Source organism: Entelurus aequoreus, unplaced genomic scaffold (genome assembly GCF_033978785.1).
Source record: "Entelurus aequoreus isolate RoL-2023_Sb unplaced genomic scaffold, RoL_Eaeq_v1.1 HiC_scaffold_153, whole genome shotgun sequence".
Classification (NCBI taxonomy): Eukaryota; Metazoa; Chordata; class Actinopteri; order Syngnathiformes; family Syngnathidae; genus Entelurus; species Entelurus aequoreus.
Window position 1 is genome coordinate 22,276 of NW_026908082.1, and position 12,725 is coordinate 35,000.

A 12,725-nucleotide genomic window follows, 5' to 3' on the forward strand; every position below is an offset into this window, starting at 1 on the left:
CATTCATAATAACATGTAATATATACATGATGTAAGTATATATGTCATGTAGTAACATTCATAATAACATGTAATATATACATGATGTAAGTATATATGTCATGTAGTAACATTCATAATAACATGTAATATATACATGATGTAAGTATATATGTCATGTAGTAACATTCATAATAACATGTCATATATACATGATGTAAGTATATATGTCATGTAGTAACATTCATAATAACATGTCGTATATACATGATGTAAGTATATATGTCATGTAGTAACATTCATAATAACATGTAATATATACATGATGTAAGTATATATGTCATGTAGTAACATTCATAATAACATGTAATATATACATGATGTAAGTATATATGTCATGTAGTAACATTCATAATAACATGTAATATATACATGATGTAAGTATATATGTCATGTAGTAACATTCATAATAACATGTCATATATACATGATGTAAGTATATATGTCATGTAGTAACATTCATAATAACATGTAATATATACATGATGTAAGTATATATGTAATGTAGTAACATTCATAATAACATGTCGTATATACATGATGTAAGTATATATGTCATGTAGTAACATTCATAATAACATGTAATATATACATGATGTAAGTATATATGTCATGTAGTAACATTCATAATAACATGTAATATATACATGATGTAAGTATATATGTCATGTAGTAACATTCATAATAACATGGAATATATACATGATGTAAGTATATATGTCATGTAGTAACATTCATAATAACATGTCATATATACATGATGTAAGTATATATGTCATGTAGTAACATTCATAATAACATGTCGTATATACATGATGTAAGTATATATGTCATGTAGTAACATTCATAATAACATGTAATATATACATGATGTAAGTATATATGTCATGTAGTAACATTCATAATAACATGTAATATATACATGATGTAAGTATATATGTCATGTAGTAACATTCATAATAACATGTAATATATACATGATTTAAGTATATATGTCATGTAGTAACATTCATAATAACATGTAATATATACATGATGTAAGTATATATGTCATGTAGTAACATTCATAATAACATGTCATATATACATGATGTAAGTATATATGTCATGTAGTAACATTCATAATAACATGTAATATATACATGATGTAAGTATATGTCATGTAGTAACATTCATAATAACATGCAATATATACATGATGTAAGTATATATGTAATGTAGTAACATTCATAATAACATGTCGTATATACATGATGTAAGTATATATGTCATGTAGTAACATTCATAATAACATGCAATATATACATGATGTAAGTATATATGTAATGTAGTAACATTCATAATAACATGTCGTATATACATGATGTAAGTATATATGTCATGTAGTAACATTCATAATAACATGTCGTGTATACATGATGTAAGTATATATGTCATGTAGTAACATTCATAATAACATGTAATATATACATGATGTAAGTATATATGTCATGTAGTAACATTCATAATAACATGTTATATATACATGATGTAAGTATATATGTCATGTAGTAACATTCATAATAACATGTCATATATACATGATGTAAGTATATATGTCATGTAGTAACATTCATAATAACATGTAATATATACATGATGTAAGTATATATGTCATGTAGTAACATTCATAATAACATGTAATATATACATGATGTAAGTATATATGTCATGTAGTAACATTCATAATAACATGTAATATATACATAATGTAAGTATATATGTCATGTAGTAACATTCATAATAACATGTAATATATACATGATGTAAGTATATATGTCATGTAGTAACATTCATAATAACATGTCATATATACATGATGTAAGTATATATGTCATGTAGTAACATTCATAATAACATGCAATATATACATGATGTAAGTATATATGTAATGTAGTAACATTCATAATAACATGTCGTATATACATGATGTAAGTATATATGTAATGTAGTAACATTCATAATAACATGTCGTGTATACATGATGTAAGTATATATGTCATGTAGTAACATTCATAATAACATGTAATATATACATGATGTAAGTATATATGTCATGTAGTAACATTCATAATAACATGTTATATATACATGATGTAAGTATATATGTCATGTAGTAACATTCATAATAACATGTCATATATACATGATGTAAGTATATATGTCATGTAGTAACATTCATAATAACATGTAATATATACATGATGTACACGTTATTATGAATGTTACTACATGACATATATACTTACATCATGTATATATGACATGTTATTATGAATGTTACTACATGACATATATACTTACATCATGTATATTTTACATGTTATTATGAATGTTACTACATTACATATGTACTTACATCATGTATATCAAATATCGATAAAGGTTTTTTTGATGTTTTTTTAAAAGGCTTTAAAGGCGTTACCTCCATTGTTAACTGACTCTCTCTATCTTGTATTTAGGAGTTAGAATGCATAAGACAAAGTGTTGTAGTGTGATTGTGAACTATTGACACAAGTGCAGTTCTTCTTTGAATATAAAGTTACAGAACATGCTTTTAGGAAGATTATGACTCAAAATGGCTGCATCTTGACAGGTTTATGTCACTTGACGGCATATAAGGACACTTGTTAACCTCTCTAGTCCTGTTTGTGTTAACCTCTCTAGTCCTGTTTGTGTTGCATGTAGTAGTAGCTGAGAAGGTGCTACATGCACTACTTCACCCCTCACAGTATTATTAGCTTTACTTTTATTCCTCTCCTCCACTCATGAATTAAATGTTTTGTATTTGACTTATTGTCTCCTGCATTTATTGTCATCAATCTTAAGCACATTTGCAACATTTGTACTATTAACATACAACAATATAACAATCAATTTAACCTGTCCAGCACGCTAGTTACCGAGCTAAAAGCCCGGGCCAGCACTGCTCTTGAGGTTGTAATACAGCATTGTGAGTAATCTGAATAAGAATTAAATCTCCAGTATCATGTACAATGACATCATGTCATGTATTTATATACAGTATCATGTACAATGACATCATGTCATGTATTGATATACAGTATCATGTACAATGACATCATGCATCATCAAAACAGACAACAAACAAACAAGACGCGTGCGATCGCACGGGAAGTTAAGGCGAGACTTCAATCAAGAAGCATAGGAGACAAGGAATTTACCCAAGGTAACTAGCATGAAGCAAACAAGGAAGCCAGACTGAGCGTGGCGAGAAAGGTGAATAAATAGCTCTCTGATTAGTGGTCGACAGCAGGTGAGCGTGCCGACCACTAACCAGAGGCAGGTGAACCCCATCAGTACCCATGGTAAACACAACAAACCCAGAGGTGCACAAAACAGGAACTAAGGGAGTCCAAAACTAACAGAAACAAAACATGATCTGCAGGGCCGGCCCGTGGCATAGGCCGTATAGGCAAATGCTAAGGGCGCCGTCCATCAGGGGGCGCCACACCAGTGCCACAAATGTTGAAGGAAAAAAAAATAAAAATAGTTGGTACTATTATTTCTAAATACAAAAAATAATCCCACGTTAATTAAAATGCAAAGTAAAGCCCATTTAATAGAAATATTATTTGTTACAACATTACGCCCCCCCCTCCCCGCGCACGGTGCGCCCCCTCCCTTCCCGTATCATGACTCTTTTTGGACGTCACCACATCAAAAAATCAACACAAAATGTCAAAACGGCCAAAACTGTCAGGTGCCCAGGGGAGAAAAAAGAGAAAAGAAGAGGAGAAACGAGAAAAAGACAGAGGTAGCAGGTAGGTAACGTTAGCCTACATGAAATTATTTGTCTGTTACAGAATGTGATAGTAACCTGGCTTTTTAGCATTAAGCTAATGTTACATGATTCGGCAATTGCTACTCAATAAATAGCTAGTTCTGTTTTAACGTCGGGTTAATATTGTGGAGGGGGCTAAATTATTATGGAAAATAATAATGTGACGTTAGGTAATTACAGTACTCCCTGGTGTACAGTCATTTGTAAGTCATTCTAGTTAATGCAATATTAAAAAGCACAAATAGAGAACTCTGTTGGATCCCCTTTTTTTGTAATATAGTTGTTAAAGTCATACTGGTTTGATATCTTGTTTTGTGCAGTGCCTTATTTATGTTGTACTTTTAATGTATTTTATGCAACTTGTTGACACGTTTTATTTTGTGTTTATGTATGTAAAAAATATTGTATTTCATATATTCATTTTTAATTTTTTGTATTCATTTATTTGTCCACATTTTTTTTTATCTTGTTAACTATTCTGATTTTTAATTTGCTTTCTTTAAGTAAAAAAAAAAGGTCAAAGACAAAGCTATTCGGTTTCTTGTGAGTATATACACTTCACTGCCGATGTGGGGGGGCGCCACCTAAAATCTTGCCTAGGGCGCCAGATTGGTTAGGGCCGGGCCTGATGATCCAGGCCACGGATCATGACAAACTGAAATACAAGTGTACACATTATTTGTATCAGTGGAATATTAGCTATAAACTTCATGTCCACACATATTTCCACTGCATGGTGTGTTTGTTCAACATTTGATTGTTCTCCTTTTTCCTCACTTCTGCTTTCCACGTGCTTCCCTTCAAGAAATCATGCACAAAGTTCGGGTTGCCAGCTCCCTGAAAGAAACATAATGGACACATTTTGGGACTTTTTAACCAGATTTTTAGGGTCCGCCCTGTACCCTGTACAAAGGAGGGAGTCCTTTGTACAGGGTACAAAGGAACCTATTGTTTTTGTAAGGTTTTATTATTATTCTTCCGCACCGTTGCGCACTACTTTGCCCCCCTTAACATGCTTCAAAACTCACCAAATTTTTTACACACATTCGAAAAGAAGTCCAGCCCACATAGTCAAAAAACCAAACCCCAAAAATCAAAATTACGCTCTAGCGCCCCCTAGGAAGAAAACTGCCTCTAACTCCCACTAGGAAGGTCGTAGAGACATGAAACAAAAACCTGTATGTAGGTCTCTTTTAGACCTACAATTCACAATTTCACATCTTCGGGCGAAAACACAAATTTTTGATTTTTGAGTTGTAATTTGCCCCCTTTAAAATACTTCAAAACTCACCAAACTTCTTACACACATCGGGACTGGTGGAAATTGTGATCTAAAAAAAAACCCGACAAATATTATATTAATATTATATTATATTCTTTACATGAATATTACTATTCTTTCCATGAATATTACTATTATTTACATGAATATTATATTATTATATTCTTTACATGAATATTACTATTATTTACTATAATACTACTATTATTTACATGAATATTACTATTATTTACATGAATATTATATTAATATTATATTATATTCTTTACATGAATATTACTATTCTTTCAATGAATATTACTATTATTTACATGAATATTATATTATTATATTCTTTACATGAATATTACTATTATTTACTATAATACTACTATTCTTTACATGAATACTACTATTATTTACATGAATATTACTATTTTTTACATGAATATTACTATTATTTACTACCATACTACTATTATTTACATGAATACTACTATTCTTTAGATGGATATTACTATTATTTACTATAATAATACTATTCTTTACATGAATATTACTATTCTTTACATGAATATTACTATTATTGACATTAATCTTATATTATTATATTATATTCTTTACATGAATATTACTATTATTGACATTGATATTATATTATTATATTATATTCTTTACATGAATATTACTATTCTTTACATGAATATTATGATTATTATTGACATTAATATTATATTAATATTATATTCTTTACATGAATATTACTATTTTTTACATGAATATTACTATTATTTACATGAATATTATATTCATATTATATTATATTCTTTCCACGAATATTACTATTAGTTACATGAATATTATATTACTATATACTTTCTTTACATGAATATTACTATTCTTCACATGAATATAATATTAATATTATATAATATTATTTATATAAATATTACAATTCTTTTCATGAATATTATATTAATATTATATTATATTCTTCACATGAATATTAGTATTCTTCACATATAATCTCTACATGTCATGGAAACATTGCAGCCCACATGTGTCACAATGCACCTGTGGTGTGGGTGTGTCCACTGCATGGTAGTCACACCCCGCACACACACACACACACACACACACACACACACACACACACACACACACACACACACACACACACACACACACACACACACACACACACACACACACACACACACACACACACACACACACACACCCCGCACACACACTCACTGTGACACAATGAATCCTGCATTGTTGATCAGTTGCCTTGTGAAAGCAAGGTGTATTGTGTTGTGATTTACCAGGAAACCAGACATCATTGTGTCGCCATGGTCTTCCTTTGACCACATACAACAACTACCAGGTCCAGGTGACCGCATACAACAACTACCAGGTGCAGGAGACCACATACAACAACTACCAGGTGAGCACACTGATTTTGCTTCTTGTTGCAAATATTGTAATAGTAATAGTAATGAAGACTTTGTGTACGTGGTCCATACAGCAATCACTCATTCATTGTAACAATAATTGTAATGAAGACTTTGTGTACGTCATCCATACAGCAATCACTCATTCATTGTAACAATAATTGTAATGAAGACTTTGTGTACGTGGTCCATACAGCAATCACTCATTCATTGTAACAATAATTGTAATGAAGACTTTGTGTACGTCATCCATACAGCAATCACTCATTCATTGTAACAATAATTGTAATGAAGACTTTGTGTACGTCATCCATACAGCAATCACTCATTCATTGTAACAATAATTGTAATGAAGACTTTGTGTACGTGGTCCATACAGCAATCACTCATTCATTGTAACAATAATTGTAATGAAGACTTTGTGTACGTCATCCATACAGCAATCACTCATTCATTGTAACAATAATTGTAATGAAGACTTTGTGTACGTCATCCATACAGCAATCACTCATTCATTGTAACAATAATTGTAATGAAGACTTTGTGTACGTCATCCATACAGCAATCACTCATTCATTGTAACAATAATTGTAATGAAGACTTTGTGTACGTGGTCCATACAGCAATCACTCATTCATTGTAACAATAATTGTAATGAAGACTTTGTGTACGTGGTCCATACAGCAATCACTCATTCATTGTAACAATAATTGTAATGAAGACTTTGTGTACGTCATCCATACAGCAATCACTCATTCATTGTAACAATAATTGTAATGAAGACTTTGTGTACGTGGTCCATACAGCAATCACTCATTCATTGTAACAATAATTGTAATGAAGACTTTGTGTACGTGGTCCATACAGCAATCACTCATTCATTGTAACAATAATTGTAATGAAGACTTTGTGTACGTCATCCATACAGCAATCACTCATTCATTGTAACAATAATTGTAATGAAGACTTTGTGTACGTGGTCCATACAGCAATCACTCATTCATTGTAACAATAATTGTAATGAAGACTTTGTGTACGTGGTCCATACAGCAATCACTCATTCATTGTAACAATAATTGTAATGAAGACTTTGTGTACGTGGTCCATACAGCAATCACTCATTCATTGTAACAATAATTGTAATGAAGACTTTGTGTACGTCATCCATACAGCAATCACTCATTCATTGTAACAATAATTGTAATGAAGACTTTGTGTACGTGGTCCATACAGCAATCACTCATTCATTGTAACAATAATTGTAATGAAGACTTTGTGTACGTGGTCCATACAGCAATCACTCATTCATTGTAACAATAATTGTAATGAAGACTTTGTGTACGTGGTCCATACAGCAATCACTCATTCATTGTAACAATAATTGTAATGAAGACTTTGTGTACGTCATCCATACAGCAATCACTCATTCATTGTAACAATAATTGTAATGAAGACTTTGTGTACGTCGTCCATACAGCAATCACTCATTCATTGTAACAATAATTGTAATGAAGACTTTGTGTACGTGGTCCATACAGCAATCACTCATTCATTGTAACAATAATTGTAATGAAGACTTTGTGTACATCATCCATACAGCAATCACTCATTCATTGTAACAATAATTGTAATGAAGACTTTGTGTACGTGGTCCATGCAGCAATCACTCATTCATTGTAACAATAATTGTAATGAAGACTTTGTGTACGTCGTCCATACAGCAATCACTCATTCATTGTAACAATAATTGTAATGAAGACTTTGTGTACGTGGTCCATACAGCAATCACTCATTCATTGTAACAATAATTGTAATGAAGACTTTGTGTACATCATCCATACAGCAATCACTCATTCATTGTAACAATAATTGTAATGAAGACTTTGTGTACGTGGTCCATACAGCAATCACTCATTCATTGTAACAATAATTGTAATGAAGACTTTGTGTACGTGGTCCATACAGCAATCACTCATTCATTGTAACAATAATTGTAATGAAGACTTTGTGTACGTGGTCCATACAGCAATCACTCATTCATTGTAACAATAATTGTAATGAAGACTTTGTGTACATCATCCATACAGCAATCACTCATTCATTGTAACAATAATTGTAATGAAGACTTTGTGTACGTGGTCCATGCAGCAATCACTCATTCATTGTAACAATAATTGTAATGAAGACTTTGTGTACGTCATCCATACAGCAATCACTCATTCATTGTAACAATAATTGTAATGAAGACTTTGTGTACGTGGTCCATACAGCAATCACTCATTCATTGTAACAATAATTGTAATGAAGACTTTGTGTACGTCATCCATACAGCAATCACTCATTCATTGTAACAATAATTGTAATGAAGACTTTGTGTACGTGGTCCATACAGCAATCACTCATTCATTGTAACAATAATTGTAATGAAGACTTTGTGTACGTCATCCATACAGCAATCACTCATTCATTGTAACAATAATTGTAATGAAGACTTTGTGTACGTCATCCATACAGCAATCACTCATTCATTGTAACAATAATTGTAATGAAGACTTTGTGTACGTCATCCATACAGCAATCACTCATTCATTGTAACAATAATTGTAATGAAGACTTTGTGTACGTCATCCATACAGCAATCACTCATTCATTGTAACAATAATTGTAATGAAGACTTTGTGTACGTGGTCCATACAGCAATCACTCATTCATTGTAACAATAATTGTAATGAAGACTTTGTGTACGTGGTCCATACAGCAATCACTCATTCATTGTAACAATAATTGTAATGAAGACTTTGTGTACGTGGTCCATACAGCAATCACTCATTCATTGTAACAATAATTGTAATGAAGACTTTGTGTACGTCATCCATACAGCAATCACTCATTCATTGTAACAATAATTGTAATGAAGACTTTGTGTACGTCATCCATACAGCAATCACTCATTCATTGTAACAATAATTGTAATGAAGACTTTGTGTACGTGGTCCATACAGCAATCACTCATTCATTGTAACAATAATTGTAATGAAGACTTTGTGTACGTCATCCATACAGCAATCACTCATTCATTGTAACAATAATTGTAATGAAGACTTTGTGTACGTCATCCATACAGCAATCACTCATTCATTGTAACAATAATTGTAATGAAGACTTTGTGTACGTCATCCATACAGCAATCACTCATTCATTGTAACAATAATTGTAATGAAGACTTTGTGTACGTCATCCATACAGCAATCACTCATTCATTGTAACAATAATTGTAATGAAGACTTTGTGTACGTCATCCATACAGCAATCACTCATTCATTGTAACAATAATTGTAATGAAGACTTTGTGTACGTCATCCATACAGCAATCACTCATTCATTGTAACAATAATTGTAATGAAGACTTTGTGTACGTCATCCATACAGCAATCACTCATTCATTGTAACAATAATTGTAATGAAGACTTTGTGTACGTCATCCATACAGCAATCACTCATTCATTGTAACAATAATTGTAATGAAGACTTTGTGTACGTGGTCCATACAGCAATCACTCATTCATTGTAACAATAATTGTAATGAAGACTTTGTGTACGTGGTCCATACAGCAATCACTCATTCATTGTAACAATAATTGTAATGAAGAGTTTGTGTACGTGGTCCATAAAGCAATCACTCATTCATTCACTTTCTGCAATCATCAATCAAATATTATTGAGCAAAAATACCAACGATTTCAACTTTGAAAATATGTTTTTGTAACATAACTACAGTCCTTTAGATATGAAATAACATGTTTATTACAATATAGTACACATAGTACATAAGACCTATAATAGACAATATAGTACACATATAAAATACGACCTGTAATGTAGTGACTTACTAGTCTGGTGTTCATTTTCATTTCATTTATTTATTTCTTTATTTCAGGCAATGACATAAAAAAGTACAAAGTTGACAACACATAATAATATAAATGAATAAAGTGCAAAAGGTAATGTACAGTATGTAATGCAGGATTGTCCAGTTTTGCCTGAAAGGGAGTGGCAAGAAGATCATTTATTTAATCCCACCTTCAGTTCTCCATTCAGTGATTATTCACATGACTTTCACTCTTACTTTGTTCAAGGATTATAATACACATGTTGTATCATAGTGGCATTACCACAATCATTATTACCCTGTAACAATCATTTGTATCAACTATGTAGGAAGAATGAATATACCAACAATGGTAATAGACAACATAGCAATAATGGTAATAGACAACATAACAACAATGGTAATAGACAACATAGCAATAATGGTAATAGACAACATAGCAATAATGGTAATAGACAACATAGCAATAATGGTAATAGACAACATAGCAATAATGGTAATAGACAACATAGCAATAATGGTAATAGACAACATAGCAATAATGATAATAGACAACATAGCAATAATGGTAATAGACAACATAGCAATAATGGTAATAGACAACATAGCAATAATGGTAATAGACATCATAGCAATAATGGTAATAGACAACATAGCAATAATGGTAATAGACAACATAGCAATAATGGTAATAGACAACATAGCAATAATGGTAATAGACAACATACCAACAATGGTAATAGACAACATAGCAATAATGGTAATAGACAACATAGCAACAATGGTAATAGACAATATAGCAATAATGGTAATAGACAACATAGCAATAATGGTAATAGACAACATACCAACAATGCTAATAGACAACATAGCAATAATGGTAATAGACAACATAGCAACAATGGTAATAGACAATATAGCAATAATGGTAATAGACAACATAGCAATAATGGTAATAGACAACATAGCAACAATGCTAATAGACAATATAGCAATAATGGTAATAGACAACATAGCAACAATGGTAATAGACAATATAGCAATAATGGTAATAGACAACATAGCAATAATGGTAATAGACAACATAGCAATAATGGTAATAGACAACATAGCAACAATGGTAATAGACAACATAGCAATAATGGTAATAGACAACATAGCAACAATGGTAATAGACAATATAGCAATAATGGTAATAGACAACATAGCAATAATGGTAATAGACAACATAGCAACAATGCTAATAGACAATATAGCAATAATGGTAATAGACAACATAGCAACAATGGTAATAGACAACATAGCAATAATGGTAATAGACAACATAGCAATAATGGTAATAGACAACATAGCAACAATGGTAATAGACAACATACCAAAAATGGTAATAGACAACATAGCAATAATGGTAATAGACATTATACCAACAATGGTAATAGACAACATAGTTTTAGTCCGCATACAGACACACACAAACATAGTTTTACTCCGCATACAGACACACAAAAACATAGTTTTACTCCGCATACAGACACACAACAACATAGTTTTACTCCGCATACAGACACACAAAAACATAGTTTTACTCCGCATACAGACACACAAAAACATAGTTTTACTCCGCATACAGACACACAACAACATAGTTTTACTCCGCATACAGACACACAAAAAGGTTTAGGAGTGGTTTGAGCTCTCGACAATAAGAAATATCCAAAGCCTCTCAAGTTATGAGCCTGCACTTGTCTTATATAAAAACGTTGTAGATTAGGCGGCAATAATTTGTTAAATGCTTTATATAAGATTATTAATGTATTATATTTAACAAGGTCATCAACTTTGATTGCATAAACAGATGATGAGTATGTTCTAAATAACCAACGTTGTGAATGATCTTTTCTGTAATATGATCAGAGGATGAATTGTGTTGTGGTAAGTATTCCCCCATACTTCAACACAGTATGGGAGTGTTGTGGTAAGTATTCCCCCATACTTCAACACAGTATGTAAGGTATGGCAGTACCAAGGTGCAGTATAGAGTACAAAGAAGTATTCAACACAGTATGTAAGGTATGGCAGTACCAAGGTTGAGTATAGAGTACAAAGAAGTATTCAACACAGTATGTAAGGTATGGCAGTACCAAGGTTCAGTATAGAGTACAAAGAAGTATTCAACACAGTATGTAAGGTATGGCAGTACCAAGGTGCAGTATAGAGTACAAAGAAGTATTCAAC

General features: G+C 31.4%; 1 protein-coding gene across 1 annotated transcript in view; it reads left to right on the forward strand.

The window, feature by feature from the left end:
- Nucleotides 1-6,375: 6,375 nt before the first annotated feature.
- The window catches only part of LOC133645475 (uncharacterized), a gene marked incomplete at its 3' end in the record, with an annotated part of 51,086 nt that continues 44,736 nt past the window's right edge, over nt 6,376-12,725 (forward strand). The window contains exon 1 of the mRNA XM_062040315.1: nt 6,376-6,594. The remainder of the gene's footprint in view (nt 6,595-12,725) is intronic.